Raw genomic sequence first — 18,152 nt, 5'->3', positions numbered from 1 at the left:
ATAGTTTTCCTATCAATAATAGCTGGCTGGAAAATACTTGATGTCTATATTAGTTGGTTGATAAAATTTCACAATAGATAAAGTTGAGTTTATTTATATCTAGCAGTATTCCATCTATAGTCATAGAGCAAGACGTATATACTTAGGTGCTTAACCAACATATAAAATGATAATGACTATTCTCTGATATTTACTATTTTACTTTGATGTTTCTGCTTATACTTTTTTCCCTATATTTTTATAAACATGTACTAATTTTGTAAATGAAAACGAAAAAGCAAAATTATATAGAATAATATAATTATCACTTCTAATGGTTGCACTATCATCTCCTCTAGCCAAATTTATCCTGTAACTTGGATAAATTACAAGATAGAAAATTATGTTTAAATATCAGATAAATAATTATCTATACTTGAAAACAATCTGTAATCTCTAGTTTACATAGTATGCTGTTACATGAGGTAAAATTAAGAGTATAATTACATTCTACAGTAGTGGTATTATAAATATTATATTGCATATGTGTGATTTGTATAATTATTTAGAATAACCTTGCTAATGCTGCATCCCTTTAATACAGTTCCTCATGTGGTGGTGATCCCTCAATTGTGGGTCTGCGTTCTGCCTCGCTCCTGGGGTCCGTGAATGCAGTGAGGGAAGACAAACCACAGGGCTGCTAGTCAGGGGGTGAGGCTTGCACCCACACCCCCAACTCAGGGCACGCAGAACGCAGCCTGAGATGGGGACCCCAGCCAGTGTCTTAATTTTACTGATAAAATGGCTGATAATTTTTTTTTTCTGTTCTTAAAACTGCTCCTTGATTTACTTCGGCTTTGTGTTCCTAAAAGTTGCTCAGTGGCTTAATTAGATATTCATTTTGACATTCTGGTCCCAGAAGAAATAACATTAACTCCATACTTATCCATCTGGTTATCAGTTATAGCTTGTGAATTGCTGCTTGTAATTTTCCAGGGACATGTGGGCACCCTTCCAGTTAGGCTATTAAAATCCCGTACACTCTAACAACATGCTAATTAATATCCCTTCGCGTTTGAGGGTGCACAGCAAAACAGTGCAATGCCGAGAACATTTCACTGCTTCAATACTGACATGCAGAAATGATAGATTAAAAGGTAAGCCAGCGAGCGATTCTTTATATACCTACATCTTCCGAGGAACCAAAACCTTTTATCTTCAATTTTATGAAAATGTTTAATTCACACATCATCCTAAATTTAATACCCATCATCTGAAAAAAATTTTGCACTGCGAAGAAGTATCTTTTCATCCATATTCAGAGAAGGATGTTTCCTAGCAACCTCATACAATCAGAACCAATCCTTGCCTAAATTATGACTCGAAGTGCTGTTGGAATAATCATTTGCATGAGAAAGATACCAATGTCTGTTCTGATTAGGAATAACAGCCCTTTCCTAATATTGGTCAGCTGTGGCCCAATACCAGGCAGCTGTTTAGAGATGCTTTGTTGTCAGGAAATTTTACATGAGGAAGGCAAATGTTATCTGTCCATAAAGGGCACAGGGGCCACTGATATTTGAAATTAACCCAGAAGAATAGAATCGGGGATTTCACTACCTGCCGCATTAAAATATTTTGCTCCCTTCCCTTTTTCTTAATTTCCTACATTTTAATACTCTTTCACTTTGTGAACATCCGTTGCAGGGTATAAGGACAGCACATCAGATAATGATTTTATAGAGAATGGTTATCATTTTGTTTAATTTGGGTGATTTGCATATGTGTATGCATTTGCATGTAATTTTCTTATTAAATTACTACTTTTGACCCTGTACATTGACTTGAAAAATTTGTCTCAAATTCATTTAGGCTCTGTTGACATTTTCACATAATCACAATATCAACTGAAAGAGCTCTGGTTTACTAATTTTCATTTTAGGGAAAGTAAGTTTTGTAAAATAAAAATAAACACAAAAACTCAGCTAATTAGTTCATCTATTAGTGAATTTTTTTTCCTATTTCACAATTTACTGAAACTGCTGACAGGTGTCTGTCATTGTTTTCCAGATCATTAAAAGTAAGAAGAAAGGCACTTGCTATTGTTTAGGTCATGCAAAGTGCATTTGGGACAATAGAGAACACAAAAGCTATTACAATCAAATGACCCATGACTTCTTTACTATTGGACCCTTCGAGATTGAAGGCTGGGAGGGATGCCCAGAGGAACTCTGGGACTCAAACCTGGAAACCCTGCATGACTCTGCATCTATTAGCCTGTTTACGACACTTCCAGTACATTTGTAGAACAAATTAGGGGAGAATTTATTTCAGGATATAAACAAGTTAGACAATAGGCAGATGAACATCAAAACACATTAGGCTGAACTAAAAGTAGCTTTTGGAATTTATTAAACAATCTGTTTCAACAAATCCAATATTCAGAACACCAGAAGGGAGATGCTAGCTTCTGGGTAGTAACCTCCTTGTGATATAAAACCTCAGGTCTTCCCAGAAACCATTTAGTTAATAGGCACACCCCAGAATTACACTGAATTTTTAATTTAAAATAAGCATATTAAATTAGAACTTTTTAAAGAAATGATTTTAGCAAATGGAAAAATTCAATGATTTTAAAAATACAAGGTGCTCATTTTTGCTCTCATTAATCGTAATATAAGCAGGATAATAACTCTTTTAATTCCTAAGATATTATATTTTATATACTGTGAGAGGAATACAGTTAAAGACAAAAATCTCTTTCCAACACAGAAAGCCTTTCACAAAGAAAAAAGAGAAAGAAAATAAATGTATTATTCAAAAAAAACTTTATGGTGGATGCAACATACATTTCAGAAAACCTGCTTAAAATTTCACAAAGACAAAACAAACATTTTTGTTTATCATGTAGTGAAGTAGCCAATATATATATATACATGTATATATATATATATATATACATATATATATATATATATATTAGTTTTCAAGATAAACATCAAAAGGCCTTAAAGTAAGAGAGCTTGTCAAAGCTAGCTGTCATGTGTGTTCAATGTAACACCACTGGGTTCTTGGGGTAGGGATCACTGAATCCTGGCTAGCTTGATTCAAAGACAGACACTTTTTTTTTCCATATTTTTTGACAAAGGTAGTTGTTGCAACCACCGTAGTTAGATTACTCCTCACACACACAAAATAGGACTCAAGGACCACTCTTCCTTAATGACATTTCAAGGCCCCAGGACCATAAAGGTGACTCCTTGTTCCTCAAAGCTTGCAGATTTTTATTTATATTTTTTCAAAGAATATTTCAAAGAATTCAAATACATTTTAAAGGCATTCAAAAAGAAATAGAATTCAAAATGAGGGCAGTATAAAGCCAAGACAATGAAACTTCTTATATCCAACATCTGGCAGTTACACATAGATACAATAGTCACACTTACATGGGATAGATCACACCCCTCACTCAGTGGAGGCAGAATGCAGTCTAAGATAGGGACCCTAGCCGCTGTCTTAATTTTACTGATAAAATGGCTGCATTTTTTTCTCTTTCTAAAACTGCTCCTTGACTTTCTTTAGCTTTGTAAATCTCTCTTTGAATACAAATAAATACATATAAATTATATATATTAAGAAACTATCTTAGTTTTATGTTAATGGAGTTGCTTTTAGTGATTATCTTATATTTTGTCCTAAACTATACAAATATAGTTTATTTTCTAAGACAAATATATACACAGTGTAATGGTAATATATTTGTATGTATGTGAATATATGATGCTGTAATCCAATAGCTCACAATTATACAGTTAAATATATTCGTTATTTAAGACTCGGCTTATATAAATTATAGTTAAATATTTTCTTTCAGCTTTGATCTTTCAGTAGTCAAGATGAAATATGATAAACACATGGCAAATCTCGATATGCATTTCCACAGAAATCGATGGTAGCTTTTTGATTATGAAATGAATCTTCACTATGTATAATAAAGGGAGGTCTCTATTTGTCTTCACAAGGTTTTGTTGATAAACAATATAAGAAGGAAAATTAACATAAAGGGAAATTTAAGATGAATGTTTTAACAGCTCAGATAGTAACACAGAATTGATTAGAAATGGAGACAGATAATCCAGCTTGGAAATATATAGGAACAAGGGCAATGTCACTCTGATGTCCTAGGAAATGCATACCAAGTCAGAATAAATGTTGAGAAGACCTCTTAGTCAGTTAGGTGCTTGTTAGGGAAGCATGAGGGCCTGAGTTTATTTCCCCACAACCCACAAAGAGAAATTGGGCATGGCGATGCTTGCTTGTAATTCCAGTACTGGGTAGCAGTTCTGGGACAGATCCCAAGAATCCTTGGCCTGCCGGCCTAGCTGACTTAATGAGTCTTGTCTCAAAAGCCAAAGTGGGTGGTGCTTTAAGAACACTGATGACTAGCCTCTGACTTCTGCAAACACACACACACACACACACACACACACACACACACACCACCACACCACCACCACACCATATCACATCACAGATACACACACACACACCCCACACACACACACCATACCACATCACAGACACACACACACACACCCCACACACACACACCACACACATGCATACACACACATACACACACACCACACATGCACAAACACACACATACACACACACACACCACACATGCACACACACACCCCACCCACATGCACACACACACATCACATTATAGTCTCAGAGAGAGAGAGAAAGGGAGAGAGAGAGAGAGAGAGAGAGAGAGAGAGAGAGAGAGAGAGAGAGAGAGAGAGAATCAGAGCTAATTTTTTAAAGCCTAGTACAAGGCTAGAGGGCAGGATGACTGCAAGCCAGGCATTCACTGACTTGCACCTACTGCTAGAGAGTGCCTGGTGAAACCCCAGGATGGAAACCTTCCTGAGGAATCGCAGGGATAGGAATATGACAAACATTAAGGAAGGATTATTCACCCACTGAAAATGAGTTATAAGTAGGGAGGAATACTGGATTCTATGCAACTGAAAAGTGGTAAACATTTAGTTTGTTCGATGAATATTTCTTCCAACAGGCTTTTGGGGACTTCATACAGAGTTATTTATTTAAGAATTTTAACAACATTAGTTTACACAAATGAAATGACACTTTAGTTTTTGCTTAATGGAAAGTAAGAACTTCTGGTTCAAGATGCAATCAATGTCCTGGAACTCAGTCTGAGTCCGTGAGGCATGTTTACTCTTTAGGTCAAGTTCTTGAACGCTCTCGCTCTTACCTCTTGGCTCTCCTCGCTCTGCCTCATGAGCACCGAGCTCTCTCTCTTCCTTACTCTGCTCTGAGCAGCCTGCGGCCCTCAACCTTCATAGCTGGAAGCTTTGATCTTTGCATTTTATGTTTCTATTTGGATTTGTTTCCACCCAGCAGACTTTCTTGACCATTTCTCGGTTTTACTTCTACGTGTCTCCTAACTCTCATTACGTGTAACTATCTGAATGAAATAATTCACGCTATGGAATGTTGCTGTTGAATGTCTCTGACAAATTTCTGCAAAACAAAGAGCCCTTTGAAACAAGGACTTCGGTGGACTACTTAAAATCCCCAGAACTCCTACTTGCTTTATGCCTGAACTATATGAGGTTTCTACTTTCTTCGGATTTTCTAAAATCTAGAGCTACCCCCAGAATCCCCACCTCCAAATTCAAGTGATTATTCTGAGTATGTTTCCCTATGAAGAAAGCATGTAAAAACACTATTCTTTTGTTGTAAAAACAACTATTTTTTCCAAAATATCTGACTGTACAGGTAGAGATTGTGCCAGGATCCAGGAGACTAGTATATAAAATGCACACTGACCTCTTCTGCTCTGGCCTCTACTTTAAGGTCCTCTTAACCTGAACCATTAACAGAGACCATCAGGGATTCTGTATAACGGTGACCCACCAGTAGCACATGCCTGCTCTGACTGGTGTTCCCAGATTTCTATATTGATAAATCTTCAGTCTTTGAAGGAATCAACAAAAAATATGAGACATTTATTTTCTCTCCTCTAATTCAAACAAAGAAGACAGCATGGCTACTGAAGGTGAGCTAAGGTCTATCCAGTAAGACTTCCTTACATAAGAGCTACTGTCCGCAAGAAAGACGCTTCAGTCCTTGATGGGAAAATGTCTAATTGTCGATCCACTACTAGTGGGGGACTTAGCAAGTTTTCTCAGGTACAACTCATCTTTCTTGATCTTTAAGCAACACACACACATACACACACACACACATGCAGACACACATACACACATACACACACATGCATGCACACACACACACACACTAAAAACTATTAGGAATAGATATAGAAATAAAACATATGGAGATCAAAATAGCTGCTTCATTATTCATAAAGATAAGTTGGAGAAGACCAAGCAGAGCTGAGACCAAAATAGACTTACCAACATGCTGCTGATACACTAGAGCTGAGGATATGATACCCAAGCATTCAAAGGGGGAACATCAAAAACATCTGTGCAGTAGTCATTCACTGCTTATCTCCACCAGGCCTGATGCACTTCTTACTGTTGCTTTCTTGAAATGTAGAATTTCAGGCCCCATCCATGTCCTCTGAAATCAGAGTCACACAAGCAGGATCCCCCAGGGTATGGAATATACTCTACAGTTTCAGAAGTGTTCTTCTCTACTGAGACTAGGGCTTCTAGTGTTTTCTAATCTTCTTAAGGACTCTGCCCTTTAGAGTTTGAAAAAAATCAGGACGAGTGTCTATATTTATTTAAAAACACCCCAGTGAATGCTTGGATAAAATTATAAGTGCTTCGGAATTGTGAGGAATATATGGGGTACTTAAAATTTTTTGTTGAAAAGTAGATTGTAATTCGTAAAGTTGGATGAATTTATTAAAATTCTGATTTCTCTCAGAGAAAAATTGCGACAAATTTAAAAGATTGAGGTTGGTTTTATTCATGATTATGAAATCATGTAGCCATCAGTACAAGAGCTGCCTAAAAGAACTACAGTCTGCTCGATGGGCAAACTGTTTTTGAACAAAAATTATAAAGGAGATGCAGAGAATGCTAGTGACTACAGACAACCATGGTTGTGTTTGCTTGACCTAAACATGTGATTGGCTGAGATTAGCTTTGTTCCGAATGCATAGTCCTCACTTCCTGAGTTAAGTGCCACTCGTTATGTAAGGACTACGGTGTACAGGCATCTGCAGGCTGTACTGAGTTTAGCACTTTTAAGGTGCTTCAGAGATGGTGGTGATGTGAAGCTATGTTTTGCATAACAATGTAGGAGACACTTTCTCTCTAGCAGAGTAATCTTAGGAAACCCTGGGAGCAAGGCAGAACCAAACACACACATCAAAATACTAAATATTAAATAAGTGCTTCATCCATTTCTTATATAAGGGCATTAGTCAAGAGCACTTGGAAGGCGGTGACAGAGTTCCATACTGTTACCTCTTGTGAAGTACAGCCACTTCATCTTGGAAATATGAGGTACAGAAGAGCAGGATTCTCTTCATTAATAGTCACAATGATTCATTGATTTCACTGGTATCTTAACGGAGCTGTCCAACAGTGAAGCAATAGCCTTGTAGCCCCGAGGATAGCATTAGTGTCAAACACTGTTCTTATTTGTAACCTATTGTTGGGGAGCACTGATCAGCTTGTTCCTTAAGACAATTCTGAGATGGATCAGAGTAATATATGAATTATATCAAGGTGACTATGCTAGATGCTGATAGTCTACTCTCTACCCTACTCGTTTATTCAAATTATATCAAATAAATTTTAAAATGCGTGTCATTTAAGATGGTATATACGTGTATAGTAGTCTATTGTATGATGCCAAGCAGAGAAAGCTAGGAGAAAATGAAAGAAGCCAGAGTGAGTCAGTCAGATTGAGCCAGAAGAGCAGGGTTGAACCAGCCAGCCAGAGCTCAAAAAGAACTAGGAAGATGTGAGCTTATTCATTAATAAGTCTCAGAAGCTGAAAGCATCCTAGGCCTAGATAATATTGTACAGAGGCTAGAAGTTTCCAGTCTAGACCTAGATTAGCTGACAAAGGGAGGACACCTCTGAGATGAAAATTTTAATATTTGAATAAAAATACTTTTACATTTCCCCAAATTCATAGACTCACTGAGGATCTGAGTCAGAACGTCTTAGAACAGAAAAGAACATTTGCTTTTCTAGCAAGTTCTTAATGATGTTAAGGTGCTTGTCTGGTGATGCTAAGGTGCATTTCTACCTAAGGATATTTGTGAGCGTAAATCTGGAGCAGATGATCTGCTGACATGGAGGCAAGCCTTTGCTGAGACTAAGAGTCTTATCCTGCTTGCTGGCTCCCTCCTGTCCTACTGTGCTCTGCAGCTCAAAGTCAGCATCAGAGCCTCGTTGCTGGCATTTAACCTTGAGCAGAATGAAGAGGGAACTGGTCATCGCAGAACAGCAGTTTCCACTTTGGTAAATGGCAAAAGTCAACCAGATCTCAAACAATTAACTTCCTAGGTTTTTTTTTTCAGAAATGGATGTTTAGGTTTATTTCAAAAGGTTATCTAGCTCATGCACCTTATGTGAGGAGTCATGGATGCTCATAAATCCAACCACTTGTCAGGCAGTTTTTAAGATAAAGTGAACAATATTCTTAAAGCTGAAATGGAAAACTTAGAACATACCTGTACTTAGAAGGAGTTTCTGACATACCTACACATCTTGCCAGACATACTAAAATTCACATCCTCTTCTGATCATCTAAATATCAAATGCAGACATAAAAAGAGCCAGTGCCTACATAAGCCTATACATAAGAATATTTTATGTATTTACATTTCAAATGTTATCCCCTTTCCTGATACCCCCCTCTCTCATCCTCTTTCCCCCTGCTTCTATGAAGATGTTCCCCCTCCCACCCACACACTCCCACCTCACCACCCTGGCATTCCCCTACACTGGGGAAAGGAGCCTTCACAGGACCAAGGGCTTCTTTAAAGCATAGGCTTTATTATAGTCTTTTTGAAATAGTCTCTTTAATCATATGTCCCTCAAAGTTAGCCAACTCTCCTTGTCTTCTGGAACTGTTTGAATGGAAGGAGTTGTCACTGAATCATGCAGTGATCTAACTTCACACCCGGAGATAACCATTCCAGGATTATGTATTTTTGTCAAAGGCCACATTTTTTCTATTTTTTTTTCTCTCAAGCAATTTTCATAATTGATCATCTGATTATCATATATTACAGTGGATTGTGGCTAGGATGTAGGATGAGTACTCAGGCAAAAAGTCCTTTTTCTGCAAGCATGAGGACCTTGATTTGGATCCCCAGAGCACAAATAAAGTATGACTGTAACCCTAGAACTGGGGACAGGAGTGCAAAGACAGGAGGATCCCCAGAGTTCAGTGGCTATGCAGTGTAACTAAATCCCTGAAACCTGAGGACACTAAGGCAAGAGCAATAAAAGAAAACACCACACAGACACTAATCTCTGGTGCCAGTACACACGTGTGAGTACACACTCGTGTTCATGATTACACAGTCATATGAATAAGTAGGTAGAGCACACACACAGATGCACTGTTCTGATTTACAACCAGAGAAAAAGACACTGGGTATATCCTTACTCTTGATTTCCATGCAACTTGGTGTCAGTTTGCTCTCAGTGGCCATGATTAGAATTTCAATTAATGCATTTATTTGCTGGTGCTTTCTCATTTGCATCTTCTTGGTTCCCATGGTTTCCCAGGTACATGTCAATTAGCCAGTCCAGTCCATTATATGATTATGGTACCTTGGTTACTATCCCACCATTGTTGTGGTTTCAACATTGAATCCTTTAAAGAGTGAAGCATAAACTATAATAATAATGTTGTTGGTTTTTTCTCCCCTTAGAGGACTCTTTGAGATCACAATTCTTTCAAAAAATAAGGGGCAACACAGAATAAAATGACAAATAAAAATATAGAATATTTTACTCTGCTAACTGGAGCCAATTGTCAGTAACAAAAAAGGGCTTTGTGTTAGAATTGGGAAGACAGACAGGATCTTCAGAATCTGGGCCTCAGGAAATTATTCTCTGCCTGGGAGGAAGAATAGATACAAATAGGAAAACTAACAAGCATATTAAACAAGAATGAATATCATAAATAAAATTTGAACAAGGTGCTATCACAAAAGCACTAAATTCTACTCTGGGAAGTTGGAGATAGATAATATAGGAGGTTAAATTTGTATTGAGACTTCAAAGAGAAGTAATTGTATGCATACAATTATGAACCATAGACAGGGAGAAAATGTTGGCTGCACTTAAGGCTAAAGAGTTGGGCTGAGGCCAGCTTGTTACTGATCCCAGGAAGGTGCTGGATTAACCTCCTGAGGCAAAGGGCAGATTTCAAAAGTTTTAAAAGAATTATTATACCGTCAACCCACTTTAGAAAAATAACTGCCAGAAAAAAAATGTGAAATTTTAATTTGAAAGGCTATTGCAGTAATCATAATGAGAAATGCGTATTTCTTAAGTTTAGAAAAAGGGTCATAGAAGATAGAAGGAAGAAGCGTTCAGATTCGAAGGTTCAAATGAGTTATATCTAAGAGATGCACTGAGTAGAAGACTAAGTAGCAAGTAAGACAGAGAAGGCTCAGAAAATTCACTGTGGTGGGAGAATAGCATGTCCAGAGTACATTATATAAATATAGGAAAAGTTTCTCATGGTCTTGTCAGGACAGGCAGGGATCCCATTACCAAGGGTAAAGCATGGTGGTAGCAGGCCTGTCATGCTGAGTAGGGTGAATAGAAATGGGAAGATATGGGTAATGAAGACACAAGTGCTATTCATAAAAGTGTCAGCATAGGTACAAGCAGAGAGAGATTACCAGCTGGCTGCTCCTTCATAAATCCTTGAAAACACAATGAAAATAGTCAAACATGGCTACAGCACCAACATTTCTCACCAACTGTAGAAACTTCTGTCTAAACTCAAGCAATTTACTTCTACAACTGGACATATGTACACCACATATGTATCTTAGACTATGACTAAGTAATTGATACAGTAGAGTGTGTGTACATGTGTGTGCATGTTGCATGCAAATGTGTCTATCTGTTTGTGATTATTCATAAATAAGTCAGAATATTATATTTTCCTAACACTCTTTGTCTCTTTGAGACAAAGTTGGTCACTGAAAGAAAAGTTCACTTTGGCCTGGCTTGATAGTCAAAATTCTTGGGGTCCACCTGTCTTTCCCTTCCACTGATACTGAGATTATAGTTTATATGTCTTGCTTTTTGACCTAAGTGTTCTTTATTTAAGATCATGCCCTCTGTCTTGTGTAACACATGCTCTTACACCATCTCCCTGCCTACAACTGCACCATCTCCCCACTTACAACTGTCCATTTCTGGAATTCAAATTTGAGATACATTCAACTATATTTATTAAGTGTTTGCTATGTGAAGGCTCATTTCAAAACCTAATTGTAGAGAAAGGATCTCTTCTAGTGAGTAATCAGTTGCTAAGAAGCCTACTAAACACTCACACATGGTAGAGAGTGAGTGTCACAGGATGGCTTCCCAACTTTAACCAGAATGATAAACTTTGCGAATGCTCCAGAGCTGGGCACACAGAATAAAGAAGCTAGCAGAACAGATTGATGGAAAATATTAACAAACAAAGCGCTTTTCTAAAAAGCTTAGAAATAAGATGACAGGCCATGAGAGGGGAATTGAAGAAAAGCATTAAGTTGGATAGAGCAGTCTGTGCATGGAGAATAATGAGAAGGAGGTGAGTGTGGAAGAGGTCACATCAAATGAGCCAGTGGATGCTTTTACAGACCCTGGGACCCTTATCCTAAGGGAAGACTAAATCATAAAGTTGTTTCAAATAAGAAAATCACAACACCGATTTAGGAATGTCTAAGTAAGCTGGAATGATAGCGATTTGATGTGAAGGCTGAAAGCCAAGATAGGAGACAATTATCAGTGGAGGATTTGCTGTGTGAATATCATGTGAATGAGATAAAGCTGGGGTACATGATGCAAAATAGAGCATAGTTCTGTGAAAATATTTGACTCGAGAGCCTGGAGTATGAGGGCAGCAGAATTCAAGAGGTGTAGAGTTGTCCCTGTCTGGAAACTGGTGTGCAGTTTAACATTGGAAAGGAGTAAAATTGCTAAAGACACTCCCTTTGTGTCTTCTGTGTCTGCTAGTACATAATGTTGGTATTCAGGGAGTGTGTGGGTTGGTGGTTATTCTTCAGCTCATTCCTGAGTGGGCGCTGACAGGTAGCCCACCAATGACATGAAAGCAATTTACCTTTTGCCTTAACAAAATCGATCTTCCTTTCTGTCTCCCCCACTGCCAACGCCTCTCTGCACGGTAGTTTAGAGCCATAACCTCATTCTTAATAAACCGTGTTGCTCCTAGTTTGCGTCTTTCCTAGAGAAAGTGTGGTTAGAGAAAGTATACTGGGAGAAGGCCAAATCAAGATGTTCCCAGGTTTCCTGTATTCACACTATCATTCTGCTCAAAGGCTTCTCTTTTTACAGCACAAAAATACATAAAAGCAATCATTTGTTAATTGCTGTCTTAGGTAGGGTATACATTGCTGTGAAGAGAAACCATAAACAAGGCAATTCTTATAAAGAACATTTAATTGGGGGCTGCCTTACAGGTTCTGAGGTTCAGTCCATTATCATCATGGGTAGAAACATGGCAGCATCCACTTAGGCATGGTGCTGAAGGAGCTGAGAGTTCTATTTCTAATGCCATAGGCAAACAGGAGAAGACTGTCTTGCAAGCAGCTAGGAGGAGGTGCTCAAAGCCCATCACCACGGTGACACACTCCCTCCAACAAAGTCACACTTCCCAACAATGCTACTTCCTATGGGTATGGGTCAAGCATATTCAAACCACAAATGCATTTGAAAGAATCAAAGACAACTGAAAAACAGAACAAACAAAACCAAACCAAATAAAGCTGAAGATGCAAGTAAAAATGGAACTGGAAAACAAAGTATTCTCTTGAATTCAAACTGAAGATCACATCACCTTTGAATTCTTTTGTTAGTTATGGTTTTTTTTTTGGATTTGGGATTTTATTTGTTTATTAACATTTGTTTGCTTGGCTGGATTTGAGACGGGTGTTGTATAGCTTAGGCTGGTTGCTAGTGGGCTCTTACAAACATGTGCTTCCTCTGCCCCTCTTTGCCTTTTACTCTTTGTGCTATCTGGGTAGCAAAGCACAGCCAATTGCTGTGCTCATCACAGTGGCTCAGTCATAAGACATTTCATACACCTAACAAGACTGTGAAAATCAACTGGGGTTGTGTGACACACCTGCAGTCCCAGCACTCTGGAGTCAGAGGCTGACAGATCTCTGTGAATGCAAGGCCAGCCTCTTCTACATAGAGAGATCCAGGGCACCCAGGAATACATAGTGAGCCACTGTTAAATAAAGGAAAAAACAAACAAACAGACAAGCAAGCAAATCAATAATTATGAACCAACAGAAAAGTAAAAAAGTGTTCTGAAACAAAAGAGGTTTTTTTTCTTTAATAAAATGATAAAAATGAGCGGGATGGTACCAGTAAAATATGATAAAATTGCCTTTTTCTACATTTATATGATTAAATATAATTACTATAATTAAGGAAAGAGAACAGAAGTATTTTAGTCTAAGCCACTTTACTGTCAAAGAGCTCTTCTTGATCAACAGCTTCGTTTTGAAACAGAATTAATCAGACAACATATATGTCACAGACTCATGCTACTTTTTCCACAGAGAAAAGGATGTGTACTGTGTTGGAGGGAAATAGTCATGTATATAGTTTCATAGCCCAGGGTACAATATCTAAATATAGTATTTTCTATACAAAAATATTAATGGGATCACGAAATATTCTGACCAATATGTATTTATGAGTTCTAAGTGTGTTCTAAAAACTGTGAGTGAAGGTAGTGAAGAGAAGAAACAGATAATTGTTACAGCCTTAAGGATACATCAGAAGAAAGACATATATTTCTATATATTTTCCAAGGAAGCCAGTATGAGATAAAACAAATATCTACATTGTTCTTAGCCAAATAAAGCTTCTAAGTGAGGCTGATGCACAAAAATTCAAACAAGACAATAATCCGGAATGTTTCAGTTACCATGAGGCTGGTTTTCTACATTTAATTATGAATAGGGCCAATCATGATGAATCAAATTTATTGGAAAATTACTAACCCTATTTCTCCTAAATTTAGTAGGTCATGGCTGTCTATTGTATAATTAGATAGTGTTGCCCTTAATCTTAGCAGCTGTTTTCCTCCTTACCCATAATATTTGAGAATTCAGGCGCATAGGTAGAAATGAGGATCCCAACTTTCAGAATTCTGCTCACACAGGGGAAGCCCCAGCAATACCTTTGTGCTCTCAGCCCCCTAGTGGGAAACTGAAAAGTACTTTACTTATGCAAGCTGCTCACGCAAGGCTGTATCCAGGCCATGAAGATTAGATTATTGTAACTCCCTGTTGGCTGACTTGCTCCATAAGGCCTTACATAAACTCCAGCTGCTGAAGGACAAAGCTGCCAAGTTCCTCTGAAAAGGGCAAAATTAATCAAAATATATTTCTCCCTCTCTGAAATCCTTATGTTCGCTATTGGTTAAACCCTAAAGTAGTGCCCTGATTTTTAAATTCCTCCTTTAATTCGGAGGGTAATATCTGGCCCAGCTCCAATATCCCTTTTACAACCTCTTGGCAATTTACGTTTCCTGGCCAACTCTTGAACTCTGCTGAAGCAAATCTGTTTCGTGCCCCAAGACTGTTACAGGATTTTACAAAACAAAGGCAGTTAGTTCTATAATCTTTCCAAGGTAGGACCCTGCTCTGATTATAAAGCAATAGACTTGAAATACATTAATTTAAAGAAAACTTCGTGGCAACTATTTCTCAGGATGACATAAGGCAATTTTATTTTCAATAGCCCAAAGGTACTTACACGTCATTTTAATATTTGGAAAGCCTTGAAACGTTCAGAGCAAATGTCCCTTTAAGAAGATATCAGTTGGTTGCCATCGTTGTGCACACCCAAAGGCTCATGCTTCCAAATTTTTATGTTGTCATGTTCTAAGTGGATGAAGAAATATAAGGAGAGAATACGTATGTGCTCTTGTTAAGTAACTCAATCAGTCATCTTGTACTGACTGTAAGCAAAGCAGGCTGAAAACAACATCAAAGCTTTGGCCAAATTGTGTTGATTAATCAGTGCTGAGAGTGTAGGCTAAACATTGGGGGGGGGAGAACTCAGGCAAAAATTTGGCTTACACTGAGCGTTCCATTAATGTCCAAAGAATCTTGTGGACATGGAGGTGTGCAGATACTCTTTGGTGAACACGATCTTTCTCAATAGTATTCTAGAAGGATGCTATGAAGCCAGAACATTAGATAGACTTTCAAAACTTGAATAGCTTTCCCAACTGTCTTTCATCCCATCATTTTCCATTATCTGAAGTCCCACAGTGCTATTGTCTGGGTTTATGTAACAAAAGTGAACAAAAGATAAGTATGTGTACATCAGTTTGAGGTCAAACATAAGGATGTCTAAGAAGTACTTTCTGGTAAACTTTACATATCACATCATGGTTTCATTTTAAAATAAAGGTTGATATTATTCTGCAACATTTTCTCCCTTTACTTGACTAAATATTACAAAGAGGCTATATAACGAAGAAAATCAGAATAGGTAGACATTTACTATGATACACAATAATTATTGCACTTTTCACAATATTTTATTTTATTATTACTTTCAGCACAGCAGACAGGATTGGGAGTTGAGTCAAAATGTAAGAAAGGAAACCAAAGGATCATAATCATTCAATTTAGTGATTTTTCCCTAAGGGAAGAAAAGTTGGCTGGGATAGTGCTTGGTAGCTGAAGTTCTAACAGCATGCTAGTCATCTTTGCAAGACAGTATACTTTGGAAAGAATTCAGCAGCGTGAAGGCGTGTTGGAGAAAAGGAAGGGCAGAACTCAGAAAGGAATGAGCCAACAATGGGCAGAATTCACAATGATGTAAGCAGTTAACCCCAGACCTGACTTCTGAATATGGATTAGACTGAAGTAACACCACTTGAAGTGACAATATAATCAATGCATCATAAATAGAAAGAGGTTACAATTTGAGTCTGACCATGATGATTACCTGTTACCCCAAGAATATGATGTAGAGCCTCTGCAAAAAAAAACAAAGAACCAGGTAAATCAACTCTTGGAAATAATAAAAATCAATAGAAAGTAAGCAAAACAAACAAAAAAACTATTAAAATTTTCAGAGATAAACTTTAGGCAAGTCACATAAGCATTCTAACTAAACAAGAGAAAGAGAAATAGTGTGTGTGTGTATGCGTGTGTGTGTGTGTGTGTGTGTGTGTGTAGGAAGGAGGAGATAGAAAGAAAGGGATGATGAAGAAAGTTGAGAAAATAGGAGAAACCATTTACAAGACAAGAAATATAAGAGTTTAAAGCAGGAGAGAAAACGGATGCCTTGAAAATGCATATGAAGCATTGTCTAGAATCAAATAAAATTTAAGAGAGCATGAACCATAAGTAGACAATTCCAAAGACAGTCAAGTTGTAGGACATTAGCTCAATGAGATTATGCTAAGTATTCTGGTTCAGATCAGAAATGGCATTAACAGACCTCATGTTTCCAACCTTGTTGCCTAGATTATGGGGCTATTTTGGAAGACGAAGGGTACCACTAGAATGTGGGAACTATCTGGAGTAAGTTACTTAGAAATAAGCAAGTAAGAACCTTAGAAATAGGACTTCTTTCTGTCACTGTTGCATGTGGCCAGCCACCTCATACTCTGAAGACACGATTGTTTCTTCTGCAACCATGCTGTCCCCACTGTGTTGGACTGACAGCCTCTGAGACCATGAGCCAAAATAAGTTTTTCCTTGCACTGTTTCTAATGGACATTTTGTTGCATCAATAAGAAGAGTAAATAAAACCCTTGAAATCTTGATATCTGGATAAAGTAGAATAATATTGGATATACAATTTTCAAATCTGACCCATGATAAAAGAAGCAGAAGATAAAACAATAGCTATTTAAACACATTTGCTATACCAACATGCCTAAAAGAAAATGTCAGAAGCACATACTTCATGGTGAATTTCATTAATATTCAAGGAAATGACCTGATATTTGTAAAACTATCCTTTAGAAAACATAACATTTTAGCTTATTTTATGAGGACAGTGTTAGATATACATTCCGTTCAACACAAGTACAGACAGAAGGACAATTGTAACCCGATATTCCTTAAAATGAGAGTGAAAAAATAAAAAAAAAAAAACCTTAACGGAATTCTAACCAATCAAATTCAACAGCATATAAAGAGGGTAATCAGTCATGACTACTCAGGTTTATTCTGGGAATGAAAGATTGATTCGATGTCAAAAAATCAATTGCTCTAGTTCATCATATCTGCTGGTTTGCTATCGCTCTCTAAACAATGCTCGCACCTTCAGCAGCTTAAACTCCAGTTACTTGTCTAGAGCTGTGTGCACCAGCTCTCCACGCACAGCTTGATGGGATTTCTGTTCAGGATCTAAGAATCTGAAACTATTGTTCCAGTTTGGATCATGGATTAGAAAAAACACGACATCCTGGCCATTAAAGTGGCTACTAAGATGTGGCTGACTGCAGCTACATTACTGAGGTGCATCCCCCTTGCTGACTGGAGCTATGAGCAGTCGGTCTCACTATAAATACTGCCTGGTTCCCTCACTCCATGATTACAACTTCCTTCACATCAGGAATGTCAGTTTTTGTTTTTCTCAATTATGTTTGCATTTTAAATTGTTCTAGCTTCTCTGTCTCTGATGTCTGCAGTGAGTTAAGCAAAGTCCTTGCAGGTACCACCCTGTCTTCAGATTCATTGATTTGAGACTATGAGGGAATCTGCAGGATCGTTTGCAGCAACTCTTAGTGTTTTGTGGGGCAGCGGGCAAAGAAAGGTACCCTGATTCCTGGTTGAGATAGGTCGAATCCTCAAGAGACCCTAAAAGGGACACCAGGGCCTTCATTCTCATTGAGAAAGGGACATTCATTCCCACTCTCCCAAGATATCAAGGCCTCATGTAGCTCCTCTCCCC

General features: G+C 37.8%; 1 long non-coding RNA gene across 1 annotated transcript in view; it reads right to left on the bottom strand.

Annotated features, from left to right (window-relative positions):
- Positions 1-14,931: 14,931 nt before the first annotated feature.
- LOC120098847 (uncharacterized) overlaps positions 14,932-18,152 on the bottom strand; it is a 230,891-nt gene continuing 227,670 nt past the window's right edge. The window contains exon 11 of the long non-coding RNA XR_015645302.1: positions 14,932-16,220. This is a non-coding gene — a long non-coding RNA (uncharacterized LOC120098847). The remainder of the gene's footprint in view (positions 16,221-18,152) is intronic.

The sequence above is a fragment of the Rattus norvegicus genome, chromosome 20, assembly GCF_021556685.1.
Source record: "Rattus norvegicus strain SHRSP/BbbUtx chromosome 20, alternate assembly SHRSP_T2T, whole genome shotgun sequence".
Lineage (NCBI taxonomy): Eukaryota > Metazoa > Chordata > Mammalia > Rodentia > Muridae > Rattus > Rattus norvegicus.
The sequence above is the reverse complement of the archived record's forward strand: the minus strand, read 5'-3'. Positions and strand labels throughout refer to the sequence as shown.